Consider the following 14978-nt stretch of genomic DNA (forward strand, 5'->3'; position numbering starts at 1 on the left):
TACCTAATACTAAAGCTAATCATGATATGATTTGGACTGTAGTAGACAAGTTTAGTAAACAAGCATATTTCATTCCATGTAAGAAAACTTTAACAGCATCTCAGGCAGCACAATTGTTTTTAAAAACTGTTTTCACTAACCATGGATTACCAAAAGTTATTATTTCTGATCGTGATTCTAGATTTTGTAACAACTTTTGGATTACTTTGTTTGCTAACCTAAGAACAAAAATTTATTTTTCATCTGCATTTCATCTTGAAACTAATGGACAAACATAAGCCACTAACAGTACTATTCTAGATATTTTACGTGCTTACACTATTTCTAAACCACAGACATGGGACACAAATTTACATTTATTATAGTTTGCATATAACAATACACCACACACATCTACAAAGAAAGCACCGTTTGAAGTGATTTATGGTTATAGATTGTCTACACTTGTTGCATCTTTATCAAATAGAATTCAGAGTGCTGATGATATTGCTAGTATGCACACTACTATTTTTGATGAGGTTAAAGACATGATTGCCAAAGCCCAGCAATCATATACCAAACAAGCCAATAAGAAAAGACAAGAAATGAATTTCAAAGTTGATGACTATGTTTGGTTGAGAATAGAAAAACGTAGATTACAAAGTGTAGATAGACACCCAGTTGTCAAATTAGCACCTAGATTCTATGGACCATTTAAGATCATTCACAAAATTAATGACAATGCATTGAAGTTAGAATTACCATCTCACTGAAAAATTCACAACACATTTCACATTAGTTTATTACGACCCTTTAGAGGCCAATTACCTGTACACCCTGTTTATGAAAACCCACCTTTTTTAGAGGAAGAGTCTGAAATACTTGAACTTGAAGCTAACATAGATACTGACTTTATGACCACTAGAACTGGCCGAAGACATTCTAGATATCTAGTCAAATTTAAGAACCGTCCTGTAGAGGAAGCCCAATGGATGAACGCTAGAGACTTAAATGCTTTCTCCACTCTGCTAGCTCCATATTGAGCTAATAGCAATTGAGATTAATTGCTATCCCACCCCGGGGGTATGATGCCAGGAGGCATATTTCACGGTGGATTCCATGCCACGGTGGATTCCGTGAGGTTTTACTGTGCATTCCGTAAACTTTGATGACCGGGGCTCATACACAAAGTGGATTCTTTGTGCGAGAAGTTGATGGGGACGCCTATCCTTTTCGGGCGTTTCATTAATTTAGTGTGTACATGGGTGATTCCATAGTAGGTGATTCCACAAAATGCATATTAAATTAATAAACATTTATGAGTTTAAAGTGCACACTCCTAATAAATTTAGGTTAGGATTGATTTCTAACCAGTTGATTTATTTATGTAGCTGAAGACTGCTAGGTATTCACTTTTGTCGGTTTAATTGTATTATTTTACTAACGATTGTGAATGCTTCAGTTGATGTATAGAGATAGCAGCAGTTGGCGGAGGAAAGCATTGGAGGATAGCGAGTATTCGATTGTGAATGCTTCAGTTGATGTGTAGAGATAGCAGCAGTGGCGGAGGAAAACATTGGAGGATAGCGAGTATTCGAGTTATCATTTATATTTTGATGGACGCATACCTTAGGCATGGCACCTATATTTTTCCGCACCTATTTATTGAGGCGTTGGATATTTATTTATTATTTTGTATGCGCATGGGCGTACGATTATGTTATTTGTACTTGGACATTGTATTGGGTATGCCTGACTCTTTGGGCACTGCCCATTAGCTTTATTTCTATTTTGTGCTAAAGCAAACTCAAAAGCTAAAAACTTGCTATTTTGTAATTTGGGCTATTATTTGAGCTTGAAGATGATCAATACATAAAATACATGCTTTGTGGAGCGCTCACACAAGGCATGGGGGGAGATTGCACCCAATTGGTCTCTTGTTCATATCATGCATGCTTTTTACCTTGAGTTTTGTGCAAAAAGTAGAGTTCTTTTGTTCTTGGGAACCTTCTGGCATTCACTACGCAAGCATACGGCATCCGATCTGCGCACCACTCAGTCTCTCTCCTCATTTTTATTGTAGGCATTATACCAACAATTTTCTTTTCCTCATTTTGATTTTCTAGAAGAATACAATTAATGACACTTTTTTCTTTCTCTTCTTCAGTCAACCTAGGAACTTGAGATGTAGGATCATTTTTTATTTCTATCCCAAAATCATTTTCTCTATTCGAGAGGTTTTGAGGTAAGGGATACATATCCCCTCTTGCTCTAGGTGGATAAGGAAAATTTGTGCTTACATAACCTATCTCTCCACGATAAAAAAAAGTCACCATTGGTCTTCAAAAATACCCTCTCCCATTTCCTCCTCTTCTACTTCCTAAATTTTTGTGACTCGTTTGTCGTATAGGTCCTCTACTTCCTCTTTCCCAAGGTATTCCTCTTAAAGCTTCTAATCTCATGTTTTGTATTTGACCTAACAATTGATCCTCAACCTCCAGTGCTAATTGGGCATTTTGTCTTGTTAAATTATGAAGATTGTGTCCATCTCCTTCTCTGTTTTCAATGGTGGGTGCTCTAAATGATTCTCTCTTTCTAATTTTCTCAATTTCTCTTTGCTTTTCTATAGCAATCATTACAACTTCCTCAAATGTGCTTGGCTCTTTTATTTCTAACTTTGTCCTCACCTCTCCCTAAAAAATTTCAACAATTTTTTTTATTTTAACCATTTGAGGTACTTTGTCTTCTGAGCCCAAGGATGTATTTCAACGATCCAACAATCTGATGTATTCCAGATAAAATTTTTTAAATGGTATAGTCTTCCTTTTTCTGGCAAGTTTCTATTTTTCTCCAAAAGTCCTAGAAACTTTTAGTTTCCTTGAGTCCATCAAGAAACATCTACTTGGTAGCTTCATATTTCATAAGAATAGGATCATTTCTCATTCTGAGGTTTTTCCATAATCCTCATACCAATTACAACCTTCATCTAATAATTGAAATTTTAGAATTTGGAGTTTTAGGGTTGAATCACTTATTTTTTAGATAATGCATCCAAGCTTTAATTTTGCGAGGAAGGGCTAAGGATCCTCTCCTTTTTTCCGTGAAATTCAAATATGAAATGGCCATCAAAAAATAGTCTCAAGCAAGAAATAAATCCAAATATCACACACAAAGTCAACTTTTCAGCACTTCTTAGCAGGGGCATAGAAAAAGAGATGTTTAGTGAGTGGTGATATCGAGGACAAGCCTCAGACGTCACAACCGGATAACAAGATGTAAAGGAGTTCCGGTTAGGGAATAGACTTTTTCAAAGCATGACTCACAACAATTATTTTCAAATTCTCTCAAACACAACACATCTAACACATGAACACAAACCAATAAATATGCCTCTTGTAACCTCAATACAATTCAAGGTAGAGCATCGACAAGATCAAAATAATTTAAACTTGAGTCCGAATAAAAACACTAATGATGTGGACATCTTAGAACCTTATTACACCATTCGATACTTCAGCATTCAAGTCTTCAATCTCTTTAACCAACATGACAAGAGTTGACTCTCTTGCATGCGACCCTCAATAGTTCTCACATTAGATACAAACTTGAGAAGCAAGGGAGGGGTCCCTTTGCTTCTAAATCACCCTTCTGTTATAAGAAACTTCTCTTTATACATGTTGAGTGTGCTTTAAAATATTTTAGCTTTTCAATTTGTTTATCGCTTTTAATAAATCTTTAAAATCCTTAAATGGGAAGAAGAATGAATAGCTTTATGACTTATTTTAGCCTTAAAGATTTTCAAAAGCTTTCGTTTAAGATTTTCTCATTAGGATATCACTACCTTCTGCATTCATTCATGAAATCTTGTCATCAGTGGTGGTTGGCCGCTTCCATGATCAAACAAGTCTACCTTCTCTATGATCTCTACATCATTTCACTATCGGCTCTTCTTGTGTTGTCCTTTGATGAAAACACATTGCATTAATGACCTCATTAGCCATATCAATTTATGATATTGAATCATATTTCTAACCAAACACTCCACATAGCCCATATATGGATTCTTTCTTGCAATATCATTATCCTCCAACCAAGCTTGGAGTGATGCAATCCATAATCGATGCTTCATTTAGTTGATGGCCCTAGTGAGATCTAGTTTCATGATTACTATACATTCATAGCCTTTGTCCCACTTGACCATTAAATTCATTTTCATCTTCCATCTCATCTGTAAATGCCTGAGCATCTATCTTGCTACTACAAAGTTGTTTTATCCTCCACTCTTTTGCTAGAAATTCTACCTTTTCAAGCCTTTTAACCTCACTTTTCTCCCTCAGATGAGTCGCATTTGTCACCATTGATCTACTCAGCATGGTAGCACTAATACTTCTTGAATTCAACTTCTACAACCTTCTTGCAAATAAGGTTTTTGCTATCTTACATCATTTAAATTTGCTAGGGAAATATGTGGCTCTAAGGATGATGGTTTTTCAATGACATTCCATATTTCACCCTGCCATTGTCCCCATTGAGCTATGCACCTAGTCCTTAAATGGTTATATTTACATATGTCATTTCTGCTAAATCTCAATTGCCTCTATCCCCGCAAAGGGGAAAAAAAAATCTCTCAAGAAAAGAAAACTTACCACCATTCACCTCAACTTTAGTGTTAATCTCCCTCTTAACAATGATAGTTCGCACAATACTCTTTTCCAACAAACTACTTCTTGTAGCCTACTTAGGAAACATAATAATAGTAAAAGGATGTACCCCCTTAGAATGATGATAGGCTTCAAACTTCTTTTGCATGTCTACCTCCTCTAAGAGCTAAGAAAATACTATCCACATCAAACCATTGATGATCCTTTTTTCATTGCTTCCCATCCACTTCATGCACCATGCCTTAAACTAGTTTATCAGAGGCCACAAATCCAATTCACAAATACTTCCACTATTGTAATCTTGCTTGATTTGGAGCTCAAGAACCGTTTGAAATAGTTTTTCAACTTTATTTCCCTAGTGAAAATCGTAAGATCTCAAACAAACATTTTCTTTGTGGTCCCTTGTATATTTCATAAATCCATGGCCAATTATGTTACCAGTTGGAGATACAAAAGTTCCAAGAAAACATGTAGTGTCCAACTCATTTCAAAAACCCATGAGAGTGAAATCTTTTATGATGTTTGACAAAGCTATAAAGGCAAGTCATATCTCCAACTTGAGACTCCAAACATAATCTTCTTTCTTAAGATAAGATCAAGCTTCCCTTATGTTTTTAAAGAAGATGGTTTTCCTTGTGTATTTGTCTTTTTTCAATGGAAAATGGCCTATCAAAAATATACTTCAAAAGATAAAATCCATGCTTAATCACTCATGATTTGAAAAGAAATTCAAAGTCAAATCCATGCTATGCAGTCATACAAACATTGGTTCACACGAAAAAATGGATACATTGAAAAAATAGTGCCTAGCCGATCTACATGTTCCCATGCATTATACAACATGCAAACACAATTCATCGATTTAATTATGATTCTTAATCTCAACTCTTAACACTCAGCAAGATAAATATTGTACTTTTCTCCAACCTCCCAAACATCTCACAATCTCTCAAGAAAAATAATGGTCCTCAAGATGTTGACTAGATAAAGCAACGGCCTATCTCACAATTGATAGCATCCTTCATGACCCTCAAACTCACCCAACCACCTTTCCCACTCATCCAAAGGTTCCTAATCTAGTGATGAAAATACCAACTCTCATGCATGCACAATGAAGGTGCTCTCTCAAGTGCACATACATCTATGATTTATTGTATATAGCTGTAGCGGGCCTCATACCCTACTAGTGCTCAATGATGGTGCAAAACATATATAAACCCAATCCATGGTGTGGAAGTAATTTAAAAAAATTAAAAGACGACCTTCAATTACAAAGTATCAGACGACGTGTGCAACATGAAGTGCATGCACATGAATCCATAATCTCCATGATATGCAACAGTCCATGCAAGAAAATATACCTGTAATTCCAAGATGTTCAACAGGCATCAACAAACTTCAAATCCAACCATTCTAAAAACACTCCAATCTCAACCAAGGCTTTCAATTTTCCACACTCAAAATTTTAAAAAAAGTGACTAGAACAAATTCTAAGCTAGACAAACACTAAAAATCTAATTACAAACACTACAATATATAGACCGAATAGCGGTGTTTAAAGTGACGGAATTATTCATGGAAAAAATTTCCCTCGTGATCGCTATTCGCATTGTTATTAGCGACACGATAAGTTCGTCACTATTAGTGTCTCTATTAGCATTACTATTAGGGTCACTATTTGCGTCGCTAATTAGGTTAGCAATACAAATAGTGACACTAATAATAGCGATGCTAATATCGATGCTAATAGCGACACTAATAGTAATGCTAATAGCAATGGTTGCATAGTAAAAAAATTTTACGCAAATAACGATGGATACAGAGGGAAAAAAATTAGGTGGTAGGACTGCACTAACTATATGCACTGAATATTCTTGTATAATTCCTTTGCCAATGTCACCTATACCTAATGTCTAAAAATTGTGCATCACATTTAAAAAAAAAAGAATCCTCTGATTACAAAAGCTAGATATAATCAATTTGAAAAGATATTACGCAAGGAGCTTTTTCATCACTTTCTTAGGCCCGAGAAGAAGAAAAGCTTGTGATTGCAAAAGCTAGATATAGTCAATTAAAAAAAGTATTACTCAATGAGGTTTTTTATCACTTGCTTAGGCCCAAGAGGAAGAGCTTCACCAAGCTTTCATTACACTCGAGACCCTAAGGTATGAATAAGTTCCATTGATCTTTTGCTCACTCCACCTTATTCCAAACTTGTTCAAGTCTTTTTGGGGGAGCATTTGGACATTTGTAAGAGTTATATCATGGCATTGGAGCTAGAAACACTTATATAGGGAGTAGTAGTATTTATGAGCTCTACTTCTTCCTTCTTATTTTTACCTACGTTTAAGTCATCTTCTATCTCTTCTTTCTTGGTTTCACCCTTCATCAAAGGCATCCCATGTCTCATAAGAGGGCATCGACCTGACCTCACCCTCAATCTCAATGGGTGGAGGTGTTTCAAGATCAAAAGAGTCAACCTCATCTTCCCCCTTCTCAAACTCCATTTCTTGAGTTGCAACATGTGGTGCAAGGGTTCATCTCTCTGACATATCCACATATCTTTGTCTTCTTTCTTGTATCCTAACTCCATCATAATACATTTTACATTTGAACACACATCCATTCTCCATCCTTCTCCCTTCACATAATACTCTGTCAATTCTTCCTCTTCTTGGACTCCTTCATATTGGCATTCTTTGTCAAAGATAGAGAGAGAGAGAGAGATCAATCAACAAGGAGCTGTGAGCTCCCATATTCTTCATTATTCCATGTACTTCACACACATATTGAATGACTATAAAGAACTAGGTCTAAGTGACCTGACGACTACTCACACTGACTAACTCTACCAGAGTTAAGTGTACCCGACTTATTGACTACAACTCATATGCTAGAGAGAGGCTAGAGATAGCTGGACACTAGCTGTAATGTCGATGTACATGAGTTGAGCTTGAAGTCTCAACACTCTCCTCAAGCTCAAACTAGCTATTGTACTCGAAGTAGCTCCCTAAGAAATGAACAACGATGGATCTTCCTCTTCCAGAGGATGGTTGGAGTGGGGCTTGGTCTCTTGATTTGTTGACAGAAGTGATCCGTATGGTGTTTGAAGATTCTGTGACGACGGATACCATGTTGTTGTCTTACATGTATCTAGAAGGTGATCTGTTAATTTCATATGACATAGATCTGGCCTGATATGTGGGGGATGTGGTTTTGCAAGCTATTTTGTATATCAACTATGTGGAGTTGAGGATAGATGACATGTTCCAGTGTTATTATTTAAAAGTGGCTATTTGTCTTGACAATTCATGGCACTCAATGATTGATTCTATGGTCCTGAATCAACGTCAGAATACAGCTTCTACTTATGTGCAGAGCACTAACCAACTGAGGGTGGATCTCCTAGCTTATCTTTCCAAGAACCATCCATTTGATTCGTTCTTTTTTTATGCCTATCAGAGAAGATTTGTCTTAGGTCCCTCTGTTCCTATCCTATTGTACTACCAACAAATGGCTCATTGCTATGATACTTATCTTTCCCTTTATCAAACCAACTCAGCAGCTATTTTACCTCTTCTTCTCCAACCTCAAGGTTTTCCTCAAATTCCTATATTTATCTATTAACACCATATTGGGGAATATGGAAATTTCCCATAAGTTTGGAACACGTGGTCAAATCTTTAGATTTGTCATAACTTGAACACCATAACTCCAAAAGGAGCGCTCTATAGCTCAATAGATTCCATTTTTCAAGTGCTTTCCAGTGATAGGTGACATCATATAGTTTTGAGAAACTTATAGGCATGTTATCGAGGTGCCACCTTTTTAGTATTCAAAAAATGGAAATTGGGAGATTTCCAAACTCACTAATATTGTGTTTATTGTTCTTTTATCGAAGATAGAGTTTTTTTCCATTCTCCACCATGCCCTTCTCCATCTATCCATATATCTCCTACTTTTTTTGCTTATCAATTGATACCTTTCCTAACTGATTCACTTAAATTTTTAGCCACTCCTTATTTAGCTTATTTCTCCTTTTATGATTTTGCCTACCCATCTCTTCATTCTCTTTTACTTATTCCACTTCCATCTCCTGCCACTTCTATTTCTCAACCCCCTCACTTGGTTACTGAGTACGAAGGATTTGATCAGCAGATTCCGAGAAGAAGAGGATGGAGCTCAACTAATTCTCTTACGAGTCCACAGATAAACTGGCCAATAATTCCAGGGGACTGGACTACTGCTAGTCAAGTATACCAGAATTATCTCCATTTTGCTCACCAATATTCACAATCTCTAGATCTTTCAATGAGATTGACAACTCATTTTGCTTGGTATCTAGCATATATGCACAGGCATTCCCATAATAATCAAAAGGCCATTCCAAAGCTTTGTATGAATGTCAATGTGAATATTGATTTCCAATAGTTGGATGTCCTGTATTTTCATGCCCTATGTCTACCTAGCAGATATCTTGTTTTGCTAGAAAGAATGTGCTGCCTGCAGTTCTTTCAAAATCCTCCAAAGACATTTGTGAATGAGTCCTTCTCCATGGATCGTTTTCAAAACCACCAAGACTTCAAAAGGGATCACCTTCATTGATGCCTTTGCAATGTATTTTGGATGATTCTTAATGATATATATATCTCTGTTTGGAGGTGTCATTCAAATGGTTGTGTTAGTATAAATATGTGTGTGTTGTAATAATTATATGTGATGAGTTCGTGCTGATTGAGAATAATTTGTTCGAGAGCTCTTTTCAAACTATTGTTGATGGATGAAAAGCCTGTGGAGGCGGAAAGATGAAGAAAAACCTCTTATATCCTTCACAAAATTTTTATGACTTTTAAATGATTATCAAATGTGTTAATGAATACCGAAGTTTTCCTTTAGTAGCTTCTTTTAGAGATACAGGTGATAAGTTGGGGTCCTGGTTTGGCGAGATTATTGAAGATCCTACAGAAGATAAAATTGAGCTCTTTAGTGAACTTATATTGTTCTTTTCCTTAGGTCGCAAGGACACTTCCTTTCTAAGTGTGGGGATATGTTGAGAGTGGAAAAAGACTAAATTTTTTATTGATTTTTGTTGTTTTTGAGGTTCGAATGATTGATTTTTGAGGGATTTAGAGTGATGTATGGTTGTTAATGGAAGTGTTTGAGAGTGTTTTGGATGATATTGATTATATTTTGGAAGTTCATGATGATTCTCAGTAGAGATATGAAGCTCTGTGAGGTTTTGATTGGTTCTATATACCTTCTGTAAAGCTTCTATTTTGTTCTGATTTTCTTCTGTATGAAGCATGGATTGATGATTGATGAAGATTGAGATCTTTTGGAAGCCTATTGAATAGTTTTTGATAGCTTGGAATAGTTTTAGTATGAGTTATGAGGTTCTGATGACCTTCTGTAACCCTTTGTAAACCTTCTGTAGAGCCTTTGTCTTTGCTCTGTAACAGTTCTCTATCTACTTTGGTACTGTACTATACTGTTCTATAGACCTTCTATAAGTGTTCTGTAGAAAGTATATGTGACTTTGGGAAAGTTTTCTAACTTTTGAAAATGATGAATCTAATTTCAAAAGAGCTAAAACAAATGGAAGAAGCAGCTGCTAAAGACTGAAGAGAAGACTGGAGTGACAATGATAGTAGTGAGCTATGAAGAGACACTGTAGTGGCTCTGGTGCCTCTTTACATCATACATACCTCTTGGGAGGTGTATCCATGACCTAAGAAGGATTATTGAGAGTTATTATGAGATTATTTTAGTGAGGAGATGATGTACTATTGATAGAGAGAGAGAGAGAGAGAGAGCCAGAGATAGCCAATTCTATCAAAACAGTGTAACTATATATGAGAGATTGAGAGAGAGAAAACTATGAAGACATTGAAGATGAATACTATGTGATTGATTTCCATTCAAAAATAGTGTATTGTTTTATGTTCATTGTTCTATTGATGGATTCTATAAACATGTTGAAGATTATAATTGATTCTATCAAATCCGTGGGAGATATCTACTATGATGCTGCATGAAGATTTGCTGTTTTCTTTGTTTTGGTCATCAAAAGAATGAAATAAAAGCTTGTTGATGTTACAAGATAGATTTTCTTGCAGTAGAATCCCTTTTTCCTTGGTGTTCCTCTTGGGACTCCAGTACCTCAATATGCTTCGTTCTAGCATGGTAAACTGGGTTTGTTGCCAAAAGTACACTAGTAAGATTTTCACAAAATAAAGTCACTCGAGCATCCACCTGCACAAGCAACAATGCAATTTCATAGGCTGCTAAAGCAACACCTCTATACTCTGCCTTAGTACTGGACAATGCAATAGTTGGTTGCTTCTTGCTACTCCAACTGATCATCCCACTTCCAAAGCTGAAGGCATAACCACTTGTAGACCTGTGATCATATGAGCATCATACCCAATGTGCATAAATGTAACCAATGAGTTTTAGGGCCTTATCCTTCTCATAGAACAACCCATGATCTATAGTACTGGACTTTACGTACCACATAATTCATCTAACAGTATCCAAGTGTGGCTTTATGGGCTTCTACATGAACTGACTTATCAGCCCAACAACATAACTCAAATGAGGTCTTGTGATGGTGGTCAAGTAGATCAAGCTTTCAACCATCTGCCTCTACATAGTGACATCATCAATTTCAACTCTAGTGTTTATGTCTAACTTAACATTCTGATCCATAGGTATATCAAGTGGTTTACATTTAACTATGCCATATTTTTTCAGCATTCCCATGGCATAGTGTTTTTTACATTAGCCATAAACCATTCTCTGCCTTTATCACCTCAATACCCAAGAAGAAATCAGCTCACCTAAATCCTTCATATCAAATTCAAATTTCAGCATACTCATGACATTCTGTATTCCAAATTCATAATCACCTTGATTATTAGATCATCCACATAAATAACCATCACTACCAATCCTCTATTTGTCTTTTTTGTAAATAGACTATGATTAGCCCTGCCAACCATGAAACCCAAACTTTGCAAATAACTGTTGATCCTTTCATGCCATGCTCTAGGAGCATGTTTCATCCCATACAAATATTTCTTTAGCTTATAGATATAGTGTGGAAACATAGGGTGTGATAATCATTTTGGTTCTAGAAAAAAAGATTTATACCCTTCAAGTTGATCCATGTAAACATCCTCTTTCAAGTCACCATAACACCATATTGAGGAATATGGGAATTTCCCATAAGTTTGGGACACATGGTCAAATATTTGGATTTGTCATAACTTAAACACTATAACTCCAAATCGAGTGCTCTATAGCTCAATAGATTCCATTTTTCAAGCGCTTTCCAATGATAGGTCACATCATATGATTTTGAGAAAGTTATGGGCATGTTATATGAGTGCCACCTTTTTAGTATTCAAAAAATGGAAATTTGGAGATTCCCAAGCTCACTAATATTGTGTTCCATTGAGGAAAGCATTCTTAACATCCATCTACTATAATTTCTATCCTTTTGCAATAGCCAATGCAATCATTGTTTATATGGTTGCCATCTTGGCAACAAGGCTAGAAGTTTCTTCTAGTCTAGACCATATTGTTGAGCATATCCCTTGGCGACTAGCCTGGCTTTGTACCTCTCTACATCGCCATCTGACTTGCATTTAATCTTATAAACCCATTTGCAGTGAATAGTATTTTTCCCATCTGGCAATGGAACAAGATTCCAAGTGCTATTTTCAACTAAGGCAACCATTTCCTCATCCATGGCTATGCGCCAATTCTTATCCATCACTGCTTTAGCATAAGTGGTAGGTTCTTTAACCTCCATAACCTTCATCATATAAGCATAATGCTTTGCAGAGTTACCACTGTAAGTCAGTAGATCTAGAGGATACCTAACCCTCTATGGGTGTGTAAGCTCTGGTGCGCTACTAGATTCTCCTCTCTCATGAGGTAGAATGTGCATGCTCTGCTGATGAATACTAGGCGTATACACAATAGGAATACCAAGCTCATGGTCAAGATTATCAGCGGAGTCATAGCCTGAAGTCATCATGCCAAGTGTATCATCAAAAAATTGTTCTTTCCCTTTGTTGTCCATCATGTCATATTGTGAACAAACTATAGAAGCATGTGCAAAAGGCATGTCAGATGGTATTGTTGTAGGTGATGCATACCAAGTAGCCATCTCATCAAACATAACATCCCTACTCACAAGTGTCTCTTGAGTAGAGGGATCAAAACATTTATATGCCTTCTTTTCTTGCACATAACAAATAAAGAAACACTTATGTGCTTTTGGATCCCACTTCCTCCTCTTTTCATTAGGAATATGCACATAAGCAATACAACCAAATACTTTCATGTGACTGATATTAGGTTTGTAGCCATACAACTTTTGAAAGGGTGTCACATCATGAATGCCTGCAGTGGAAGTCCTGTTCAAAATGTACATGGTTGTCATAACAACCTCAACCCAATAGTAAAGCAGAATATTCTTCTCATTCATCATAGCATGAGAAGCTTCCATCAATACCCTATTCTTCTATTCAGCTAGTCCAGTCTGATGTGCAGTGTAGTTGCATGTAAGTTGCCTACTAGCAATACCACTTTCAGCGAAAACATTGTGAAACTCATGTGATACATAATCCCCACCGTTGTTTGATCTAAGACAAGAGATGTAGCAATCAAATTCTTTCTCACCCTGCTTCTTGGACTCCTTAAAAACAACAAACACCTCATCCTTTTCTATTAGTATATCAACCCAAGTATAATGGCTAAAGTCATATATGAAGGTCACATAGTATTTAGAGCCTCCCATAGATGCATTATGCACTAGCCCCCACACATTAGAATGGACCAATTGCAAAGGTCTCATGTTGTTTCATACATGCCTAAATTGTGAGTGCTTACCAAATTGACACGCATCACATACATGACCAAGATTAGTGTAGGTAAACTTTGGTAAGCCAGTAGCAACTGTTGAATATCTACATGCCCCACTCTCTTATGCCATATTTCTAGGTCTTTGGTTGTGCTTGACATTGTTGATTTTAGCTATGGTAAAGTGGAATCTAATGTGAACATCCTACCATGTCTATGGCCACGACCAATCAATTTGCAGCCATTACCAAACTCTTCAATGAAGCAACCATGCTTATTAAAATGGACCTCCAAATTCTACTCAGTCATCTAACCCATAGAAAACAAATTCTTTGTAATAGATGGGACATGACACACATCATGCATGTTCTTCTTCTTACCATCATGAATCACTAGAGGTACTATGTCTTTGTTCTCAATGCTATGTTGCGTATCATCGCCTGTGCATACATAGCCATTCTTGTCAAGCACCATATTTGTGAACCAATCACCATGAGGTATCATATGATAGAATACTCTTGAATCAATATACGAAACATCATTTGCATTCGACTTCTTAGCAGCCCTGTTCTGCACCTAAGTCATGGCAAACAACTGATCTGTGGAATCATCCTCTATATGGCTAGACGATGCATAATGTCCATGCTGCTTGCCCTGCTTCTTCCAATAGTTCCTTGGTAATGTGTCCATACTTGCCACAATAATGACAAATCTTATCCTTGTTAGGATTGTTAGAGACATGTTGTGGCTGCCAGGAGCCTCTGCCCCTAGGGCTAGATCTCCCCTTGGCTCTGAAATTGCCACCTCCTCATGCATTTGAACCCTGCTAGATATTACTGCCATGAGACATATTCTGTGATGCTCCTCTGCTGTGAGAAAATCCCCTACCATGGCTGCCACAACCGCGTTGATTTGAGTAAAAGACAACATCCTTGCTCTTAAAGCTGCTAGAACCAATAGCCAATCCCACTTTGACTTCCTCATGAATGAGCAATGCGACAAGCTCATTAAAATTTAGCATTTTAGCCTGCACAGATATGGAAGTATCAAAATATTTATACTTAGGCCCCATGCCATTTAATGCAACTAAAACCATGTCTTCATCCTCCACTTGTGTGCTAATGGACGCTAACTGGTCCGCAATGGTCTTAATTTCAATGACCTAGTCCTGAATAGACCTACCCTTTCTCTCCGTATTATTGAATTTATGCTTCAATTGTATCGTCATGGCACTTGTGGTAGTGCCATAATACCTGATCAAGGTATTCCATGCATCCTTTTGAAATTTGTAGTTCACAATTTACATTATCATAGCATTTGAAATACATAATGACAACTAATGTAGAACCATGTGTACTCTTTCGGTCCAAGTTCTATGAGCTCTCAATTGATTTGGAGTGGGATTCTTGTCACTAGGCAATTTGTGTTCAGCCTCTACTCTTGTTACAAAATCCTAATATCATTTTC

Source organism: Lygodium microphyllum, chromosome 18 (assembly GCF_053477565.2).
Source record: "Lygodium microphyllum isolate KBCC chromosome 18, Lygodium_microphyllum_v1.1.10, whole genome shotgun sequence".
NCBI lineage: Eukaryota > Viridiplantae > Streptophyta > Polypodiopsida > Schizaeales > Lygodiaceae > Lygodium > Lygodium microphyllum.